The sequence below is a fragment of the Thamnophis sirtalis genome, unplaced genomic scaffold (genome assembly GCF_051295495.1).
Source record: "Thamnophis sirtalis isolate CommonGarterSnake01/CBP01778 unplaced genomic scaffold, rThaSir2_p1.2 scaffold_4, whole genome shotgun sequence".
Classification (NCBI taxonomy): Eukaryota; Metazoa; Chordata; class Lepidosauria; order Squamata; family Natricidae; genus Thamnophis; species Thamnophis sirtalis.
In genome coordinates, this window is record NW_028261384.1 from 106,667,073 (window position 1) to 106,691,363 (window position 24,291).

Here is a 24,291-nt window from a genome sequence, read left to right on the forward strand (position 1 = left end):
TTAAAGTTTGGAATTTAAATAGAGGGGTAGAGGTAGCATAAAAAAGAAACATTCCCATCTAGAGGCTTGAGGCTTGGAAACATCGTTTTTTTAATCTCCTTTGAACATTCGACTCGAATCTAATATTTCAAGGTTCTTGATTTTGTTTATTAAAAGAGATAGTGGGAAGAGTACAGGTTGTTTATACAAGTGCTCTTCTGGAGTACTATCAATAGCTGGACTAGAATGAAGAGAAAACCTTGACTTGAAATATTATAGTGAATTTGTTTGAAAGTTAACAAAAAAAGCTTTGGATGTCTTAGTGGCAGTGTTTATAACTTGGAAGAATGGGGCAATATGAAGAAGAAAAAGAATTAACATTGCAAATGATTATATTTGAAATTCAAAAAGTACAAATAAGTACAAAAAATCTTTACAAAGATGATGGAGAACATACAACAAAAACAGAAAAAATAGAAGTGTTGAAAATATTTATAAAACGATGATGAAATTTGAAGATAGAGTTCCACAAATTGAAGACACTCCACCACAGTCCAGTGGCTCAGCAGAGCATCGCACAGGGACCATACGTGCCATGCGCATGCCGGAAGTGCCAAAAGCTTAAAGCACAGGTAAGGAGCACACACCCTGATCAAACAACCAGGTGTTCAAAGCTTTAGGGAAGGCTAGGAAGATGGAGTTCTATTGAACTTCAAGGGGCAGGGTGTTCCAAAGGGACGGACTGCCATGAAAAGACATCGTGCCTAGTCCAATGGCAATATTTTGGGGTTGGGACTAGGACTAAGACCACTCTTTCTGACCTTGTAGGGCAATAAAGGTCTTTGAGAAAGATGGTTCTGCAGATAACATTATAACAGATTATCTGGACTCCTTTCAGTCAGGATTCAGGCCTGGCTACAGCAAGGAAACCGCTTTGGTCGCACTGATCGATGATCTCTGGAGAGCCAGGGATGGAGGTCACCCCTCCATCCTAGTGCTCCTTGACCTCTCAGTGGCCTTCGATACCATCGACCATGGTATCCTTCTGCGACGGTTGCGAGAGGTGGGGGTGGGAGGCACCGTTTCTCGGTGGTTCTCCTCCTACCTCTCAGACAGGTCGCAGTCGGTGTTGGTCGGGGGGCAGAGGTTGATCCCTAAGCCCCTGAAATATGGGGTTCCTCAGGGTTTGGTCCTGTCCCCCCTCCTGTTTAACATCTACATGAAGCCACTGGGTGAGATCATTCAACAGCACAGGATAAAATACCATCAATACGTGGACAATACTCAGTTGTATCTGTCCGCCCCGTGTCAACTCAGTGAAGCGGTCGACATGATGTGCCAGTGCCTGGAGGCTGTCAGGGTCTGGATGGGGGTTAACAAGCTTGTGCTCAATCCAGACAAGACCAAGTGGCTGTTGTGTTTCCCTCCCAAAAATTTGGTTAGTATTCCATCACTCAGACTGGGGGGTGAAATTTTATGCCCCTCAGACAGGGCTCGCAACTTGGGAGTCCTCCTGGACCCACAGCTGACTTTAGAACATCATTTGTCGGCTGTGATCAGGGGGGCATTTGCCCAGGTTCACCTGGTGCACCAGTTGCGTCCCTACCTGAACCGGGAAGCACTTACAACAGTCACTCACACCCTCGTGACCTCAAGACTGGACTACTGCAATGCACTGTACATGGGGCAGCCCTTGAAGAGCATTCGGAGACTTCAACTTGTCCAGAATGCAGCCGCGCGAGCGATTGTGGGTGTACCTCGATACACCCACGTTACACCTATCCTCCGCAAGCTGCACTAGCTTCCAATCGGTCTCCGGATACGCTTCAAGGTGCTAGTTATTACTTATAAAGCCCTTCATGGAATTGGGCCTGGGTACTTGAGAGACCGCCTGCTGCCAATTACCTCCCAAGGACTCATTAATTTAATATAGATAATTATTCAATAAAATAAGACATGGAAGCCTAACATTATAAACACCTTACCAAAGTGCACTTGAATGACAGCTGAACACTGCTTTGAAATTGACCATAGATTCTCAGGTGATGGAGGCAGTGAATAAGGAGAAATCCTCAAAGACCTGTTTAAGGGCAACCAGCATCCACCAATCTTTCTTCTTAAAGTGGGATGGAGTTGAGGCAAGTGTCAACACAGTTAAATTAGAATGTTTAGCCATCTCCCAAAACTTTCTGTTTATGCCCAAAATGCATTCAAAAGGATGTTATTGATACTAGACAGTCAGGTTTTTTGAACATTTGCTTCAGGACAGAAAATATCTTTCTTCTGCACAGTTGAGGCTTTCTTCTGGACTTCACAGACAAAGACCAGATCCCCCACCAGCATATATCTTGCTCAAGCCAAACTGATATATCCATGCAGAACAACTGCAGACCAAATGCTGAGAGAATAGGTGGTCCTCACTGACAGACTGCCTCATTTAGCAAATGACCCTTCAGGGGAATTATCACAAATTAAAGATGGGTCTATGAAACTGCAGCTGATGATTGTGGTAGAGTTCAAGAGATTCTAGGTGTGGTTTTAAGACATTGGTTAGATCATTTTCTGTTGGTTGTATTTGCATTAGACTGAATTCCAGTATGATGTGTTTGCTTTCACCCAAGGTTTCACCAACTTCGATTCCGTCTATCACTTCTTCTTTATTAGCAATAGCAATAGCAGTTAGACTTATATACCGCTTCATAGGGCTTTCAGCCCTCTCTAAGTGGTTTACAGAGTCAGCATATCGCCCCCAACAACAATCCGGGTCCTCATTTTACCCACCTTGGAAGGATGGAAGGCTGAGTCAACCCTGAGCCGGTGAGATTTGAACAGCCGAACTGCAGAACTGCAGTCAGCAGAAGTAGCCTGCAGTGCTGCATTTAACCACTGCGCCGCCTCGGGTCTTAATAAGAATTAAATCCAGTATAGCTTTATTTATAGTTCCCTCTTCTACTTTCTAGATGACAAAGATGTCTACAAGGTTGATCTCCCATTTGCAGCAGAATTTGTCTTGCAGTTGATATTTGGACACTTAAAGTCTTCTATTACTTCGGTTGTATGCTTCCTACATTCATTTGTTAACTGATTGACAAAGAGTTGATCTATTTCTTCTCATTTGTTCGGTTGCCTATAAGATACACATATGGCAATGTCACTTTGTTTCCTTTTATATTGTTTGTTTTGCAAGCTTTGAGCATTTGTATATAAGCATTTAGTTTAAAGTCCTTCTGATGAATTGGGCCAGCAATTTTTCTGTGTACACTTTTCCTGTTTTGTGAAGTGCAGGCTATCCCTTGCCAAGAGACCTTTGTGTAGGGTCATTTGTTTCAATGTGAAGGAGGAGGAAAGGGTATTAATCTGAGGACCTAATTATTTTGGTTAGGATCTCAGTCACATCTTTGATTTTTCCTGCCAAAGTTGCTTTCCACACTGTCTCACCCATTCGCTGCATAAAAGGATTATAAAAGTAGCGTAAGTCTCACAGAAGTCTTGATTGCTTAAAAATGATAACTCCCCAAAGAATTAATATTATTTTCAGTGGTTTCAGAGGTCATAGAAGACTAAAAGGAACTTCAAGAATGAAGGCCTTGTGCATGCCGGAACCTCAGATAGGCTGCAAGGGCCTGTCAACAGGAAAAAACCCACTGCCGGAATATAAGTGATGAGATTCTGGGAGTGGAACACTGAGGCCACCTTTTTGAATGGCAGTTGTGTAACTAAGACTGACATGAGGTCCAAGCCCAACTCCAGGTCCACCCTTGGGGTGCCCCAAAGTGTGACTGTCCAGTGAGGGGGGAGGTAGAGAATTGCTTCTCTTTTGTTTGGTGTTATGTATTAGGAGACTTGCAAACGGGCCAGCAACTGCTTTCCTTAACTGCTAATCTTCCCTGATGGGCTAAGGTACTGCATCAACAGTGCTGTGCAGTACCTGGCCCTGATTGGTTAATGTGATTGTTACAATTACTATAAATACTGGGCGTGTTTTGTGAAACCTTGAATCGTTGTTCTCTTACTCCTGGAACAATAAAGACCATCTTACTGGCTATCCATGGCTCCTGCGTTTCCATCCACCCAATCCTTAAAACTGGTGACAAGGATGGGATACACGATTCCCGCAGGGCCTGGAACAAGAAAAAACAGCCAGTCGCAGCCACCTCTACCTCGCACAATTCCAGAGGCTACCCGAGCTACCTTCACACAACTCCAGAGGCTACCTTCCAGCAGCAGCAGCAGCCGTAGCCACCGCCGTTGGAGCCTGCCAGCGTCTCCGCCAACTTGGCATCGATCAGACGCAGCCTCCGTCTACCCGAGGGGGTGTCCCGCGCCCACCTCGGACGGAGCGCCGCCAATGCGCAAGGACAAGCAATGGACCGTGAGGCTCAACCACGGAGAAGAGCCCGTGAAGGACCTGCCGGACCCGAAGGCCAGCATGCGCCCAGCTACAGCAGTATCCAGCCAACGAGAAGCTTCAATTTGCAGAAGCCAACCTCGGCCAGAACTGCCTGGGTCCGAAGTCGTTGGGTTTTCCGTGCACCTCACGGATCCAGCCAGCTGTCCCGAAAGCACAAACTGCTTCGTGATCTGGCCACTCAGCCTGCCTGCGAAGCTTGCCTACCAGGGAGCAACCCTAACTTTTCGCTCAGAAGCCGCCTGCTGCTTCCCGTTCGAGCCAACCCTTCCTGCCGTGAAGAGCTCAATGCCTTGCCTCCGCAGCCTGCCTGCAAATCCTCGCTGCCTTCTGAAGAGCTGCCTCCCAAGAGCCGCCGAAGTCTCGCTGTTCCCGACGCCACGAGCAGCCCGAGAAACCAGGCCACTGCCTGCCTGCCTCCTCCCTCTACTGCCGGCCTCCCCTCTCAGCTGCTGGAGCCACCCGCTACTCCGCCTGCCTCCCAACGAGAAGTTCGAGGAGCTTCGGGGCCAGCCGTGTTCAAGCCGCTGCGGCCTCCGCGCCCTCACTGCCTGCGCAGCCTGCCCTGCCAGCTTTTTCCTCCCGCCGGACCTCCTCGCCACCCTGCCGGCTCTCATCCGCCTCCGCCTCCCGAGCCGGCCGCTCTCTACGCTCCTCACTCAAACCTCTCCGATCTCAACTCACTAGCTCCGTTCTCAATTGCTTCAAATTGCTGTGCTGACTCTGATCGCCAATACTCATGCCTCCCCATCTCATCCGCCTCCAGGGCGCTGCCTCCATTTCCAAATCTCCGAGAAAAGCTGCTAATCTCTTCAACCTGCCTGCATGCCGATCGAGCAAAAGCTAATCCACAAAGCCGCTCGGTCCACCTAGCCTCCGGCATCTAAGAACCTCCCCTCCCCCATGGACAGAAACTGTTCAAAAGACCTCACCAACAGTTTTTTTTCTCTGGACAACTCCGTGTGGCTTACAGCCCAGGATCGGAGGGTTTTCAATGGGGTTTTGTGGGCATTCGTAGAACAAGGGGGAAAGGGGAATGAGTAATTTGCTTAAATGGGGTAATGTAAATTAGAAGTCAAAAATAGAGTATGCAGAGGAAATGTAGAATGAATTTAACTGTACTTGAAATGTGAATTAACTGGGGGAAAGGAGAAGTGAAAATCTAAACTACAGATCCCAGAATGCATGATTCTTGTGATTTCTTGGTAACAACAAAGCAGAATTGAATTGCTTCTGGGTAATTTTAGTTCTAAAATGTTATACACACACACGCAAATGTAACACACGGACAAACTGAGTTAATGTTCTTACAATGTTCTGGAACATTCAAAGCTCCTTGTTAGGATCCTGTGTGTCCCCCCCTTCAAACAGTCACCACCTCTCCAAGTCCATCTACAACGAAGAGGCCTGGTCCGAGATCGTCTGCGCATGCTCTTTAGCCAAGCTTGCGCAGATCTGGGGGGGAAGGGGTGTTATGTATTAGGAGACTTGCAAACGGGCCAGCAACTGCTTTCCTTAACTGCTAATCTTCCCTGATGGGCTAAGGTACTGCATCAGCAGTGCTGTGCAGTACCTGGCCCTGATTGGTTAATGTGATTGTTACAATTACTATAAATACTGGGCATGTTTTGTGAAACCTTGAATCGTTGTTCTCTTACTCCTGGAACAATAAAGACCATCTTACTGGCTATCCATGGCTCCTGCGTTTCCATCCACCCAATACTTAAAATTTGGGGAGTGTGCATGTGAGAGAGATAGATGAGGTTGGGGCCAACAAATTCAAGTTAGGCATTTCTCAAATATTTGATACCTAATAGCCCATCAATTTTACTAGAAGAAATTGCACAAATATAACAAAGGCAACAGTAAAAATATTGGGTTTCTGTCATGATGGACTCTTGTGACGAGCCGAAGGACAGATGATGGAAGCAGTTAGCTTCCTCCCATAATTGGGGCTTACCAGGGGTTGTAAAAAATCATATATATATATATATATATATATATATATATATATATATATATATATATATATATATATATATATATATATATATATATATATATATATATATATATATATATATATATATATATACACACACACACACACACACACACATACATACATATACATATACATATACATATATGTGTGTGTGTGTATCTATATCTATATCTATATCTATATCTATATCTATCTATCTCTATCTATCTATCTATCTATCTATCTATCTATCTATCTATCTATCTATCTATCTATCTATCTATCTATCTATCTATCTATCTATAATGAAAGAAAATGCAGCCACCATTAAATAGATTCAAAATAGAAAATTTATTCTGAAAGGAATTCAGATTCAGGATATTGAATAAACCCATTACTGATTTTGCAGGACATATGTCTGAGCAAGGTTTTTTTTTACCAGGATTATGGTCTGGGAACAGTGATGTTGCCAACTTCCTTCATTTGTAGTCTCAGAAAGCAGAGTTGTAAAGTTCAAAGTTGTACACTGCTTCATACTCACATTTGGTGTAGCTTGAAGTTCTGCTTCAGAAGCACCTAACTGCTGATATATAAAGGCTTGAGTTTGACATTGAAGGAAATCAGCCAAATGTGCTCATCAGAATGAAAGAAAAATTGGTAATGGAAAACCCATAACCAAGTCTTGTAACAGTTGAGCATGAATGATAGTAGCACCCCAGGTTCTCCAGCATCCTATTTCCCCAAAAAGCTGTAGGGTCTGGCTGTTGTAGAACAGTGGGCTACAGATTGCTCTATAGTAGTGAGAGGCAAAAAATTTTTTGACAGAGAACAGAAAAATAATTTTTAAAATGTTTAAATATAGAATTAGTTTTAAATGTTAAAAAATTGTTATAGTTTTTCAAAGAATTACCTTTTATGCAAATATCAAAATTGAAGAAATATCTTACTGGGGAGCTACCAAATGACTGGAAAGCAGTCTGTGTTGTTCCTACTTTTCAGAAAAAGTAAAAAACAATGAATCCAGGAAGCTACAGACAAATCTGCATGACATCAATACCTTGGAAATTCTTGGAAAAGATATTGAGAATGTGAGACTTGAAGATTCCAGTTCTTTTGGGAGTGGTCAGAAACTCATAGATGGCATCGTTTTATGGACATTTTGTTTTTTGTTCTTTTAAACCCCTCTGGGTTTTAACTTGGCTTTTGGAACTTTTTGTTTGCTTTTTAGTTTTAAAAATACACTGGCTGGCTGAATGGTGAATTTTTTTAACCCTCTGCTGGATTCCAGTTGGACTTTCTTATTTGTTTTTCCCCTTTGATTGATGCTATTGTTCTAACTAACTTTTGCTTTTCCATATGAAAATAGAGTGCTCTGGGATGGTGAAGAGCTTTTATTTGATTTGCAGTAAGCTTGAACTCTCACCATGGAGCTTTTGCATTTATTTTTTACTTGCCCTTAGAATGTCAGGATTCCAAGTATACCCAAGTTCCATAAGAATTGCAGGGCTGGAAAATTCCTGAAAGGACATTTTTATTAGAACATATTGTATTTGCAAATTCCGGGTGTAAAACTAGCTCTAAGTTTGTGCCGGTTTTTCTCCCAATAAAAATAAAACTTTATAAATCTCCCCCCCTTGAGTCTCAGGCACATGGTCCAATCAACATACAGCCCAGTTGGTACATGACCTCTCCACCCTGCGGACACCTGCATTCACCATGTCAGTCCTCAAGCAGTGAGAAAAGAAACCTCTCTAGAGAAGGCAAAAAAAGAAAATGGCCAATTCTTTTCAGGGTTGACATAAAGTTTATTTTCTTTAATTTTTCTTTCAATGTTGGCTCCAAATACCTCAAACATTAAAAAAACTTGAAAAGAGCACCCATTCTTTTCTGGGAGAAAAAGGATGGTGGCTTACGCCACTGTGTAGACTTTTGGGGGATTACTACCATCTGTGTGAACATTTGTACCCTTTAATGAAGGACATTCTGCCTTAGACGTATCTAAAAGTGAAAATATTATCTATAATTGAAATGAAGATTACAGAAAGGGAAAGTAAGGGCCATTTACAAAAGTGTACGAGCTTTTTTGGCTGCTGCTGCATACTGCTGGCTCGTATACCATTGATCATCCTATAGGATTCCAAGGTCCTTCTCATAGTTTTTGAGCCAGGTCTCTCCTAATCTGTATCTATACTTTTGGTTTTTCCTGTCCCTCTTTCCAATTTTTTGTTATTGTCCTTTTTGTCTTTCAGTTTATCAGAAAGACCAGCCATGCTGGTTTCTTCTTGAATTTCTATTTTTCTTTTTCAGTGTTATTGTTTCATCATAGGCTCCAGGAAGTTTCCTCATAGGCTCCAGGAACATGTCAGTCTGCAATAGCTTAAGTACCACAAAGTCCTTTCAAATGGACTTGCTCAGCCCAAACACAAAGAAAAATACCTGAGGCAATCAATTAGCTATTATGTACTGAAGCTTCCATAAAGTACTTAAAGAATGGCAAATACCAAAAGTATATTTATAGCCAATAAAGATGTTAACTGTTTTACATCTGGAAATGAAAGGGTTGCTGCCAATGTTATTACCGGTTCAGAACACACATGCAACCAGTGCGTGCACTCAGTTTGCTAGTCGTGTGCACTGTTAGAGGTAAATTGTTCTTTGCACAGACCATCTGAAAACTGAATTACACACTGTCACAAATGTATTAATTTCCAATGGATTCCAAAGAAACACAATTACCAATCTAATCCAAAGGGAGACTCCCCCCAAGAACCGAGAAACAATGGCATCACCCTTCTCTCTTACATCAAAAGAACCACAGATAAAATCAGCAAAATTCTCCACAAATACAATATCAAGACAGCCTTTGGCACTGACCAAAAAATACCCAACATATTAAGAAATCCCAAAGATAAGATTCCACTAGAAAACCAAGGAATCTATGAAATACCATGAAAAATCTGCCCAGCCACATACGTTGGACAAACTAATAGGAGAATAAATGCACACATTGCAGACCACAACAATGCAGTCAGAAAAAAAGAAAAAAACATCCTCCCCTTTCCAGCACTTCAAGGCAACAGGACATGAAATTGATTTTGAAGGAACCAAATTAATCTCCAAAAGTGAACACTTCAACAAGAGAATAAGTATAGAAGCCATCGAAATAGCAAAGCACACCCATAACATGAATAAACGGGACCTCCCGCCTACCAGACATCTGGAAACTAGCCCTAGTCAACAAATGAGTCCCAGCCACGAAAACTGACACCGGACCCAGAACAACACAGGACGCCACCACCAATCAACCTCACCAGAGTCAAACCCAAACCCACCCCATAGACAAAATGCAACCACCATCCAGACATCAAAAAAGAACAGCATCACCAACTGCTGCACCCCCTTTGACCCCCACGCAAATCAAACTGACACACGCCATGAACACATGACCAAGGAACCAGAACACTGCAGCTGCTGCCTGGACCGCGTGTGCTGGCAGCTGTTTTGTGTGTTTGAGGGAGCAGGGTGCCCAGCTGGGCTAATCATCCTGAAATCATGTTTTCCCAAGAATTTGTCCTAGTGCTTATTTTGGGGCCCAAAAGAAAATAAGATCTGGTCCTATTTTGGGGGGAAACTCAGTATGTGTGTATGTGTGCTTGTATGTGTCTCTCTGTGTGTGTATGTGTTTGTATGTGTATTGTGTTGTAACTCTAAATAGATACCTATCACCCCGGCTCAGATGATAAGGAGTCGAACTCTGTGGCTTAGTGGTTAACACATCTGCCTAAGATGCAATACAACACAGGTTCGAATCCCAGTAAGGTTATGGCTAGCTGATGAGAGCTAAATAGCTTGAAATAGATCTATACTAGTCTCCCTTTATTTATTTATCAGCACAAATACAACATCCATCCATATCCATATCCATATCCATATCCATATCCATATCCATATCCATATCCATATCCATATCCATATCCATATCCATATCCATATCCATATCCATATCCATATCCATATCCATATCCATATCCATATCCATATCCATATCCATATCCATATCCATACATACATACATACATACATACATACATACATACACACACACACACACACACACACACACACACACACACACACACACACACATATATATATATATATATATATATATATATATATATATATATATATATAATTCTTTTAATGTACTTTTTAATGTCATCCTTCGTTTATTCTTCCTGCTTTCCAGCAAATGCAAGGTCCACATTTAATGCACTTAATCCATGGATGCTCCTTCTAACAACTACCCCTGGTTCTCAAACATTTTGATCTCAAGACGATTTTATATTCTTGAAAATGATGGAGGACTCCAAAAAGTTTTGGTTATGTGTTCTATCTTTGTAATGAATTAGAAATTAATTTGGTCATATGTGCTATCAGCACATATAATGCATTAGAAATTAAAACTAAGGGAAGCTAACATATTTTACATGATGGACCCCCTGAAATGGTTTTGTAGATGGACTTTGCTGATATAGCTAATCATACTGCCCTAAGTGCAAATGTCGAAGGGAAATAGTTCCCTCTCATACCTCTGGAAATGTGCATTCTAAAAGCTGCCTCATGTCCTTAGATAAGAATCAATTTGTCCCATTTTGAATTATGTCCAAACAATGCATCCAAACTACGATTCTCTTTCCAAAATGTTCAGGAGATAATGCTGCAATTCAGACAGCTTCCAAGAGTCAGATGAATGGTTCATTCCTCAGTTGGAGCATTGGAAGATTTTTACCACCATCCTCCCACAAAGGATATTGTGGACCAATCTGATCCCAGAGATCAAACCACTAAAATCTCTTTTCACCTCATCCTTATTAGAGTTGTACTATATATATAAGAAATAATTACCTCTCTACAGAAATAGAGCACAACAATGATGAGAACTACCTTGAAAGCATTTGGGTCAATATTAAAGGTTGCAGGGGGAAATGACATTGCCATAAGTCTATACTACAGGCCACCCAACCAAGCAGAGGAAGTAGATGAACTTTTTGCTAGTCAGCTAACTAAGGTATGTAGGAAGCACACCACAATAGTAATGGGGGATTTTAACTACCCTGACATCAACTGGGAAACAAACTCTGCACCAAGTGGAAGATCCAACAGGTTCCTAACAAACCTAGCAGACAACTTTGTTTCCCAAAAAGTAAAGAAGGGAACAAGGGGATCAGCCATATTGGACTTAATTCTCATTAACAGAGAGGAAATAATAGAAGGTGTTGAAGCCACAGGAACCCTGGGGGCAAGTGACCATGCAATATTGGAATTCAACATTATGAAACACAAGTAGAAGAACAAAGTCAAACTAGAGTCTTGGACTTTAAGACAGCTAATTTCAATAAACTTAGAGAGAGCTTGGGAAAAATTCCATGGATGAGAATCCCCAAGGGGAAAACAACTCAAGAAGCTTGGGACATTTTGAAAAATGAGATTACAAAAGCCCAGTCTAGCACAATACCTATGAAGAAGAAAAGTAACAGCTCCCAAAAGAAACCAGCATGGCTGCATAAAGAATTCTCTGACAAATTGAAAGACAAAAAAGATAAGTATAAAAAGTGGAAAGAGGAGCATATAACTGCCTTTTGGGGGGCTCATTTGTTTTTCCCGGGGTGGAGGTTGGGTTGGGAGGCAGAGGGTGGGTTCACTATGGAGGGGCCCCTTTTACGCATCTTTTTCTTCCTGGTGGCTTCCAGGGGAGGGAGTGGGCAGCTGCTGGGTGAGTTGTGCTACCACCCGCTACAGGGGCCTGAGTCCCACCTTGTAGCTTACTATTGCCTTGGGTTCCAGGACCATAACAATGCCCGGTTTTGCTGTGGAACCTGCAGTGAGCCCTTCTGCTGATTCTCCCAAGAGCACAGCTTGGATCCGACTCGCTGTCCTGCTTTCCACCCGGTTCCCGAGGTGACCAGTCCGACCACACCCGCGCTTGGAGAGGATGGTAAAGAGCGTCTTCTCTGGGCTAGAAAACACCTTGGATGTTGAAAATGTGGTACCCCAGCTTCAGCTGCCTCATTTCGTCCCCTTTGCCCACGTTTTAGAAGGCACCTGCTCCCTGGCTGACCTTCTCTGAAACGAGGCAGGCTTGGGCTGCTTTATCTCATGAACAGGAGACCACCAGGAAATGCCAGGAATGAAAGAAAAGCAGGAGTTTTCTAAACAACTTCTTCCCCCTGTAACAATGGATACTGGAAAGGCTTGGGTGTTTATTTTCTTTCCAGGTCTCCTATCCCTCGGCCCCATTGATGGTGCCTTCTTCCATCCGAAAAAGCTGGCCTTCTCACTTAAAATCCACCTGTCGTTTGAGGGTCAAATGTCCAAAATCGCCCATTTCCCTTCTTTAATCCGTCCCCTATTTTGTAACCTGGGCTACTTGAAGACGTCTGGGTTTCAACTCCCAGAATTCCCCAGGCAACTATGCACGGCGGCTGAACATCCTTTGGTGTTTTAATGGGATCTTGGTTGGCACCATTATCCTGTGGAGCCTTTGCCGCAATTACAGCATTTTGAAGTATCCGAGAGTCTGTGGCGACCATGAAGAAGAGGAAGAGGAAGGAGAGATCGAGATGGTGGAACGTCGCTCTCAAGTTTCGCCTCCCCCATTCTCCTACCTCCCTCTTCTTCCCCATGCTCTATTGATTACCCACCACCGTACAGTGCTATTGACCCTCTCGCCTCTTTGCCGGTTTCTGCGACCAATGCACCACTTAGGATGGCCCAACCGAGGGGGCATCCCTGCCCCGACTCTGTGGGGCTGAGGGCGGAGCCCGTAGCAGGCTCCGTGAGACCGAATGGGGATACCCACCTCCACCTTATCCGGCTGATCCACCTCCATACAGTGCCATCGATCTTTTTGCCTCCCCGAGTTTTCTGCCTCCTGTATCCAATGCACCACGCTGGAAGCACCGAGCTAAGGCCTCCGGGGCTGTGCGGAGGGCCCCGGCCGAGCCCGCCAGGACTGTGGGGGGAGCCCCGGCTGAGCATGCTGGGGCTTTGGGGGGAGCCTTTGCAATGTAGCGGGTTTCACTTCTAAGGGAGCCCTTGTGCTTCCCTAGCAAACCACCACACTAAATCCCTTGTTTTTAAAATCAAGAAAATGAATGACCCTCTCAGGATTGATTTTAATTGTATTGATTAGCCTTGATTGATGCTTTTAACCATGTAATCCTTTACTTGCTTAATGTCCATCACCTTTTTGCCACCAAGCTATTGGCAAGCCATGAAGATCCTTTCAAGTGGTTTCCGTGTCCCAACTGATGCCAGCAGTGGGAAGAGTAATGATTTTTGCTTGGACCAAGATCACCTGTCCCCCTTTCCCTCTGCACAGAGTGAACAAACCAGCTGGGCTTGCATTCCAGATCAACATTGGACCAGGATTGTGGATTGCCCTTCTTTGTAACAAATGGTTAGAACTGATATGCAATTGTGAACTAGTTTTGCCTATGAAAGAAACTGCCATGTATAAGGGGTAATAAGGGGTTGTATCCAGAAAGTTGCTAAGAATTGGAGTTAGGAGCTGTTTAGTTTCTAAAGTGTTGCTTGGTCATTGTATTTTTGTTAATATGTACAATAGCTCCAGGTTAAGAGGGGAAAAGCAAAGTCCGCTGAGAAGGGCGGGGAAGCTCTGAAGCAAATGTATTAAATGTTCCTGATGAAGACTAGACCAGCTAGCATTGTAACCACCTGAAATGTTTGGTTGGATACTGCCTCGGTTTCTTTCCTCATAAAGAATTATTTACCTTGGATCAACTTATCTATGAATGGTCTGCCATGTAATTGTTTTCTACAATTCTAGGTGGGACGTAGCCAAAGGAGACCAACCCGACCTGCCCTGGAGGCTTTTAAATCTTGCTTGTGTGACTCAATCTTTTAGCTTTATCCTTGTATTAAAAAAAACAGACACGCTGCCTCCTGATCCCCGCTGAACAGGAGAAAGCAATTGTTTTAAACACAAGTTTTTTAAATCATCATTTCCCTTCAAATTGTACCAAGTTGCCAATAAAAACTTGTATTGTGTAGCATGGCTGCATAAAGAACTTTCTCACAAATTGAAAGACAAAAAAGGTAAGTATAAAAAGAGGAAAGAGGAGCATATAACTAAAGCAAAATATCAGCAAATAGCCTGAGCGTGTAAAGATGACGTGAGGAAAGCTGAGACTCACAATGAAGAAAAGCTTGTCACAAAATAAAAAATAACAAAAAAAGCTTCTTCCAACAAGTTAAAAAGAAGAAAAAGGTTAAGGAAACAGTTGGTCCATTGCTGGGAAAAAGTGGCAAGAAGGTGACAAGCAAATAGAGCAAACTATTTGACTCATGTTTTGCATCTGTCTTTACACAAAGGGATAAAACAGTCCAACATATCAAAAACGGCATCACAGAAATGATAGCAGTGTTCCAATATCTCAGGGGTTGCCACAAAGAAGAGGGTGTCAAACTATTTTCCAAGGCACTTGAGGGTAGAACAAGAAGCAATGGGTGGAAACTAATCAAGGAGAAACGCAACTTAGAACTGAGGAGAAATTTCATGACAGTTAGAACAATTAATCAGTGGAACAGCTTGCCTCCAGAAATTGTGAATGCCCCAATACTGGAAGTCTTTAACAAGATATTGGGTAGCCATTTATCTGAAATGATATAGGGTTTCCTGCCCAGGCAGGGGATTGGACTAGAAGACCTGCAAGGTCCCTTCCAATTCTGCAAATGTATTGTAAGAGCTAATTAAATTGTAGAAATACTGGATCATATCTCCCTCTATTGTATTCCTGCACTTGGTGTGAACTCATTTCAAGAATAGGAGGATACAGATTTAAAAAATTATAGAAAGTACTATGGGAGGTAGTTTATTTAGGATAACCCTAAATGGGAACGGATAGGTTGGTCAATAAAAATTATGTGTTTTTATTTAAAGGTCAAGAAGCAATAATGGAAAGGTAAGGAACCACATTTATAGCACCACTTCAGAAGAGAGATTTCAAAAAAGTGAGATTTAGAAGACCACAAAAATGCAGTTCTGCAAAAATGCATCAAGCCTCCAGAATAAGAATGCGTTCAGAATGTTGGGAGTATCACCATTATTTCACAGGTCATTGGAAATGGCACCTGAAATCCAGAGCTCCCTCTCCAGCTGTTTTAATAAGAGTTCATTCTTTTACTGAGAAGACCAGGAAGGCAGATAGTTTTGTTTGTAAATATTGCAGAGCCTGGTGGTCTGTCACAAAAAAAGACAGGACAAAATCCTCTCAGGGTGGATTTGGAGGGTGGATTTGGAGAGGGAAACCCTCCCACCACCAAAATGTAAGCTATATCTACTTTACAGGAACAAAAGGTCTCAAACTACAAACAGATTAATGGTTAGAAGTTAAGCCCCAAGCAACTGCATACTGGTATACAGTACACCCATGGTATGGTAGGCATGCAAATTAGAAAAACCTACACTAGGCAATTTCTTATTCCTACTCTGCTTTGGGCTACCCCGTACCACGTGTACAAACTTCTCTGTTTTCCTACAAGCTTCAATGAAAGAAAAGGAGCAAAAGTGCTTTTGAAGTTGGAATTTTTAAAAAATGTTCTAAAAGCCTTGGCAGGGCTGGGGGGTTGGCATAGGAAGGCAGCAGTTTTACACTTACAAAGCATGGTCTCTTTATTTATGTATGTTTGTAGATCAAGCTATTAGAGAAACTGGCTGGCTCAGGGATGGTGGTGATTTTTCAACCCATCGGGAATTGCGGGCACCAGTCCTGGGAAACTCTTCCATTGGCAGGGATCAGCCTTCCCCCAAAGAAAACAAACACTATTATTTATTGTAAAGCGACATTAACAGAACTTGCAAATCTGAAAGTACAAACTTTCCGCCGCCACTTTTAACCGTCTGAACAATTTAGGGCGAATCCTAACACCTTTACAATACTGGGAGCTGATGCACCTCTTGTCTGTTTCCGAGGCTGCATGTCTTCGCTTCCTTCCCCAAAGTCACCCACATAGCTGGGCATCCCGTGCTCCTCCCCCCCTCATTGATTTTCTAATTAACATCTGAGTGCCGGGACGGCGACAGTCTGTGTGCGGGGAAACTCAAGATGACGTCCCCTCCAGCTTCGCCGTCCACTTTCACTTTCCCTCTCTGGGAATGGGTGGTGGAAGTGGGCAAGGCCAAAGAGTGGGCTATTGGAGTTGCCCGGGAATCAGTGGAAAGAAAAAATTCAGAAGATATCACCATTACTCAAGGATTCTGGGTACTGCAGCTAGCACAAGGAGAATACCAAGCATCTACAAGCCCTCCAATCAAACTTACACTTTGGAAATCACCACAAAGTGTCTTGATCATCCTGGAGCATGATTTTGATAGGCTCATCTTTTATAATGCTGACTCAAGGGATCATATCTTTACTTTTAATTATCCATTTTCTGAGAAACTGTTCCCTTTTCTCCTAGTGAGGGACAAAGAGATTCCCTTGAAAATTTCTCCAAGAACTTCAGTGTGACAAGACATGGAGAAAAAAAAAGGAAAATGAGTTTTTGAATCATTTGTTTATTTGCTCTGGAGGAGTTTCTTTTTGGATAAGTTAGTTTAATGTTTTATTAATCTTTGATTCATTTCTCCTTGTCTTCAATCTATATCTTAATAAAGAATATGTAGATAGATAGTAAAGAGATAGAGATTGGTTTTTTGTTTAAATGCATATATATTTTAACTTTCTATTGCTGTTTGGCCACTTAATGAAAAGAATGGACTCTCTGGAGAGGAGACTAATGCTGGGAAAGATTGAGGATAAAAGAAGAAGGAGACAATAAAGAATGAGGTGGCTGGCTGGAGTCATCGAAGCAATAGGCGTGAGCTTAAATGGACTACAATGGTAGAGGACAGGAAGCCCTGGAGGAACATTGTCCAGGGGGTCACAATGGGTCGGACGCGACTTCACAATTAACAACAACAAAATTGCTGTTTTCTCATTATTGTGTTCTGCGTATTTTCTATAATGTTTAATGTTTATTGTACTAACTGATGATTTTGTTTTAAGCGTCTTTCTGATTTTAAAATATAAAACAAAAATATATGCAGCTCAGGATTTAATATTTTAGTTGCTTAGGTTAGTTTACTTGATGGTTGTTTAGCCAGAATGGGCTAATCATGTTTTGGGGGTAAAAACAGACACACACCTTTACTGACAAAAAGAAAAAGATATTTTTGTTTTCAAAATTAAGCTTTGTGAGGTCATCAGGACAAAGGTTTGCCTCCAAAACGATGATATATGACAATGCCTTTAAAAATACATAATACAGATTGACGATGTATATGATGATGCCTTTTAAAATTATAATACAGATTCCCATTTCATTAAACTTGGACAAACTTTAGCAATCTTTGTTTTATAAAGTAACTACAGTTTTATCCACCAGAATTTTAGCCAGTCTTATATTAACTTGCAAAAATAGCAGTGGTTCTAGAATCTGGAAATCAGGCAAATGTACGATTGGCTCTCCCTGCTTTGCTTTTTTCTGGCCATTTAGACAAGAATTGTTAACGAATTATTTTTCTGAAATTTTTATAAGGTTTATTTCTATAATGTTAATCACATTTGTGGTGATGCAAAACAGAATCTTACATTCAGATTTCTGTCAGATATAATATTCTTTCTGGGATGTCTCACAGTGAATGGCACAGGCGATTATTAGAAAAACAGGAAAAATAAGGCTAAATAGAGATATCTGGGGCTATTTGTTTTTTGTTTTTGTTTTTAAAAATCAGTTTTTTTTAAAAATCAGTGTTTTTTAAAAAACACTCTTGGAAGCAGATGTTTACAATCAACCCCAATATACCATATATACTTGCATATAAACCTATTTGCAAATTTTTACTATGAAAAATGTATCACCTGAAAATAAGTCAACCTTATATTTCATGATATTTCAGTTAGTTTACTTTATTGATTAGCCCATGGCCCATATCAAAGTGCAGACTTCCTAGCATAAATTATTACTAAAGTCCAATAAAAACAATTTAAAATGGAATTGAAATAAAATACAATAATTTAACAGATTAACAGAATTGGAAGGAATGTTGTAGGTCACCTGGTTCAACCTCCCCCCGCCCCAGCAAGAGACCCTACACCATTTCCGACAAATGACAGTCCAATTCTTCCTGAAAGCCTTCAGGGATGAAGCTCCCACAACTTCCGAAGGCAATCTGTTCCATTGGTTGATTGATCTCACTGTCAGAAAAATTCTCTTTATTTCTAGATTGAATAACTTCTTGGTCAGTTTCCTTGTCTGGCCTTCAGGTGCCTTGGAAAATAACTTGACCTCTTCATCTCTGTGGCAGCCCCTCAAATATTGGAATACTTCTATCATGTCTCCCCTGGTCCTTCTCTTCACTAGACTAGCCATGCCCAGTTCTGTAACCATTCTTCAAATGTTTTAGTCAGAGGTGGTATTCAACCAGTTCTGACAGGTTCTGGTGAAGCCATAGCAGAAATTTTGAGTAGTTTGGACACAAACACCACCTCTGAGGGGCCTTGCCCCAGATCTATTCGCTGCCTCCCAGCTCTGAGTCACAGCTGATGGTCAGTCTTTTGTTGCCTCTTAGCTGATCACTAGGGCTTTTGTTGCACTGCACAAGAAAATGGAGCTAGAAAGCAGATTAGGGAGGTGGGGAGGAAATGGAGATTTTGTAGTAACCTTCCCCGGGAATGGGGATTTTCCAGTATCCTTCCTCAAGGAGTGGGGAGGGAATGTGGATTTTGCAATATCCTTTCCCTTATACACCAGCAAGCCACTCCAAGCAATGCCCACCAAGCCACACCCATAGAACCGGTAGAAAAAAATATTTGAATTCCACCACTGGTTTCAGTCCCCAGTCCCTTAATCATATTGGTTGCACTTCTCTGCACTCTTTCTAGAGGCTCAACATCTTTTAATAGTGTAATGACCAAAACTGGATGCAGTATTCTAGGTAAGGCTTTATAGAATGGTAATAGCAGTTAACTTGATCATGATTGTATTTCTCTGTTAATGCAGCTCAGGGTTGCATTGGCTTTTTTGGCTGCACACTGGTGGCTCATATTTAGCTGGTTGTCCACTAAGACTCCAAGACCCCTCTCACAGTTACTGTGATTAAGCCTAGTTTCACTTAATTTATATGTGTACTTTTGGTTTTTCTTGCCTAAGTATAAGATTTTACATTTCTCTACATTGAATTTCATTTTGATAGATGGGACCAATGTTCAAGTCTGTCAAGTTCCATGAATTTGATCCTATGATTGTGGGAATCCTAGGATGGTTGCAAGTGCAGGGACTGGTTATAAGGCATTTCCTTCAATGCCAGTAACTTTCAATGGCACTAAGTGGATGGTTATGAAACAAGGACTACCTGTAATAAGCAAAGGGCCATAGGCAGAAATAGAAGACTTATCTAAAAGTGAAAATATTATCTATAATTTCCAGAAAGGGAAAGCAAGGGCCATTTACAAAAGTGGCATTTTTTTGAGATTTCCATATGTAAAAAGATATTTTTGTTCTTTTAAGTTCTACATTCCTTGCTGGGATCATCAATACAAAACAACTGAAATTCACATGTCATTAGATTTAACACAAATGTGCATCCAGGAGTAGGACTTGTTGTAGGATACCTTAAAAAAAAACAGAAAATGTTATAATAAAAAATTGAAATTTCTGTTAAACTTGGAAAATTAAGCTAATCAAAACATTAAATACGTTTGTTCTTTTAAGTAGCTACAGTTTTACCCATCAGAATTTTAGCCAGTATTATTTAACTTGCAAAAGTAGCAGCTGTTCTTGAATTTGTAAAATCTTCAGCAAGAAACCTTGCTTTGCTTTTGACATCTCTTAAAAACTGATTTGCACTTTTATGTAGTATGATTGTTTAACGAAGATTTAGTTTAATTGGGTGAAATTTATAAATTTAGTAAGCACATCTCAGAAACAAAGGCACTGTCAAAGATTGCCTATTCAAAATCTGCAAAAAATGTTAACTTCTGCTGCTGCTATTATTATTATTATTCATTAAATTATTATTTTAAAAAGATTTATGAGCGTCCTACATCTTCCTGGGCTTGCTTGCTTATTTGATTGATTTAGAGCAATTCTGCCACTTCACCTTATAGATAAACTAATTCCTATTTTTTTAAAAAAAACCGCCAACTCCAGTAACCTGATGAGGTAACTCAAAGCTCATGAATGCTGTAGAAGTAGTTCTCATTTCTGACCACAGCTGAGACCAGGATTTCCAGAACTGCTAAGCAAGGTGATTGTTCAGTGAGCCATGCCCAATTTTATGACCTTTTTTGACCTCAATTGTTAAATGAATTGTTGTGGTTCTTAAGTGAGTTTGGCTTCCCCTGTTGACTTTGCTTTCTGAAAGGCGATGGGGAAGATTGCAAATCCCATGACTCCAACCATTGTAAACATCATGTCATTCCATTGCCCACTGCATGAATTTGATCCTGTCATCGTGGGAATCCTAGGATGGTTGCAAGTGCAAAGACTGGTTGTAAGACCGTGCCAGTAACTTTGAATGGGCACTAAGTGGATGGTTTTGAAACAAGGATTACAGGGCTGGCAAAAAAAAAAATCGACAGCTGTTTTGGTTATTCCACCTAATCTTTATGCTTTTTGGTGTGCGGAATCCGAAAATGACCTCCATTTTGTCATAGGACATCATTATTCCTGACAATTTAGGTAACTATGTTAAATAAGGCAATACCTCAAAATAACTGGAAATAGACATAAAATTAAAGTTTTATTACAATATTTTCATGAAAATCCTTTTTGAACTGAAACGAGCTCATCTACACACAATAAACTCAATTTGTGAGGCTCCTCGGTGCATTTACGCTTGTGAGTAGCATCTGGAATGTCTCTCTGAAGCATGCACCAGTAGTCTGCCATCATTGTAATGCTCCATTTTCCCTGGTATCTCCTTTCCATCTCTTTAATATCTTGGTAGAATCGTTCACCTTGTTCCTCGCTCACTGCTCCCAAATTTTCAGGAAAGTAGTCAAGGTGGGACTGGAGGAAATGCACTTTCAAATTCATCAGGAATGACCTACAGGTATGGAAGCGTAAAAACTGTTGTGGAGTAAAACTGCTTTGAGATTTCTTTTTGAAGAATCTATAAAAAGATCCCATTGTTCTGAATCATATTGGATTTTAAATTTACCCATCAGACCTTTGACATCAAAGCAATAAACCAACTTGTCTTCCTGGGCAAAGTAAAGAATGAACTCCTTTTCACGATGTCTGAAGCATGAAGATGACACTCCTGGCAACAATAAATTTCTGCTTTTCAGCCTTGATCCGAGTAACTCAGCAGCATCTTTGGAAAGATTCAAGTCTCTTACCAAATCATTCATCTCCTCTTGAGAAAACAATTTTGGTCTTGTAACATCTTCAAAGTCAGAACTTGATTCATCATCTGGTTCAGGTATGACTCCACCTTCATCGGAGCTAGGTATCTCTTCCAAGGTAGCAGGGGGCTTGGGTACTGGTATATCTGTGCCATGGGGGATGGGACAAATTGCTGAGTGAAGATTGTGGTATGAAATGGAATGCTTCCATTTGAAATTAAATCCATTCACATCGCATGAACAAAAGTAACAGTCATCACTATGGTTCTTTTGCTCTCACCATACCATAGGAATCCCATAAGGAAAGATTTTGTCTTACCCTTGAACCAGTTTCAGCGGACTCAACACACCATTTGCACACTTTATGAGGCACCCAAACTTTATCTTCATCTCCAATTTTTAGTCCAAAGTATGCAAAGTATACTTTTTTCACAAAGTCTTTAATATTCTGCTGTTGCTTCAACACTGTATATTCACCACAGAGGAAACACAAACTGTCTGGTGAATTAATACACTTTCGCGGAGCCATAACAATGACAAGCTAACATGATTTGCGATGAAAAAGTGTGAACAGCCTAGAACCAAGAAACTTATGATGATTCGTGCACAAGTGTGGCATGCAGGAGAGAGCGGCTCTGTGTCTGTACACGAGATGTCACAGTGCAGGCCATGCCCCCTGCACTGACCAGAGATACTGCTATCTGCCCCATGTCTCCCTCCCACTGGATTCCTCAGGAAAGATTAACCCCTTCTACCATAGAAGCACAGACTTAAAACTTGCTTAGCTTATGTATAGATTGCTGACCATCAGATTTACAGTGCTATTTTTTTTTACATAACTCGGACAAACCCCTTAAGGGGTTTTTTTTGGCATTTTATATCGTAGTGAACTAATGTGAATTAATTAATAGTAATTTGAACTTAAATTTGGTTAAAAACCCATAATATAAAAAATACAATTTTTTTTTTTAAAAAATGATAAATTTGAAGAGAGTTTTGCACGTTGTAGTAAATCATGACGTCTATGAGTTTTTGCAATATTTTATTTGTTTTCAGCACACCAAAATACATGGAAATTAGATGAAAATAATCAAACAGGTTTTTAGTCGCAGACCTGTTCCCAGTAATAGACAAAAGGCTTTATGCCGAATCAGAACGCTTATCTCAAAATGAAAATTTTATCTATAATTCAAATGAAGATTACAGAAAGGGAAAGCAAGGGACGTTTACAAAAGTAGAAACTTTTGAGATTTCTATACTTGAAAAGATATTTTTGTTCTTTAAATTGAACATTTCTTGGTGCGATCATCTCTACGAAATAAATCATATGTACAAGTATTTGGATTTAATATAGATATGCATTCAGTATGAAAATCTGTTCCTTGATCCCTTTAAAAAAAAACAAAATTATATAATAAATTGAGGTTTCTGTTAAACGTGGAAAATTAAGCTATTCAAAACATTAAATACATTTGTTTTTTAAAGTAGCTACAGTTTTACCTATCAGAATTTTAGCCAGTCTTACTTAACTTGCAAAGTAGCAGCTGTTTTTGAATTTGTAAAACCTTCAGCAAGAAACCTTGCTTTGCTTTTGACATCTCTTAAAACTGATTTGTACCTAGAGTTTTATGTGATATAAATATTTAAGGCAGATTCAGTTTAATTGGATGAAATTTATAAATTTAGTAAACACATCTAAGGAATAAGTCTTGGAGAAATTCAGGTTTGGATAAAAATTATTTACCACATACTTTGCGCATTCTTACACGGGTTTATTTCCACAAATAAGGTTAGTGGCATAGGTTGTGGTAGACAATAGAATCTTATATTCCAATTTCTATGAGATAAAATATTCTTCTTGGAATGTCTGACAGTGAACATCAGAGGCGATGATTAAAAAATAAGAAAAAGAAAAAGAAGGCAGGATATATGTAACTGCTGCTATAAACTATTTTTTAAAATGTTGGAAGCATATGTATACACTCAACCTCATGTACTATATATATGCAACATACAAACCTATCTGCAAATTTTTAACCAAAATATTTTGAAAATTGCTGATTAGTACTTTGCATGGTATTTTATTTAAATATTTGAGATTCTCCTTATGCATGGATGGGCTTATCTGCATGTAAATAGAGAAAGTATGAGTACTTACAAATATTACTATATTTACTCATGGATAAGCCAATCCATGGACAGAACAATCCCAGTTTGGGAGTTGCACATTAAATTATCAGTTTGTTCACAACTATATACAATACTAATTTATTTCTTTTCCAAATGTTACCTATACTTAAAAAAGATGCGAACCTTTTAGAATGGCAGAAGGGTATCAATAAATTTGTGTGGGCAGGAAAGAAGCCGAGGGTAAAGATGAAAATAATGCAAGATGTACGTGAGAGAGGAGGATTGAAACTACCTAATTTAAAACTATATTATGATGCAGTGGCATTATCTGTAATTAGTGATTGGACTCATTTAACCAATGATAGAATATTGAA

At 40.6% G+C, this 24,291-nt stretch overlaps 1 pseudogene; it reads left to right on the forward strand.

Moving 5' to 3' along the window:
- Nucleotides 1-16,936, forward strand: part of LOC148046029 (E3 ubiquitin-protein ligase TRIM7-like) — a 33,108-nt pseudogene extending 16,172 nt beyond the window's left edge.
- The last annotated feature ends 7,355 nt before the right edge of the window (nucleotides 16,937-24,291 follow it).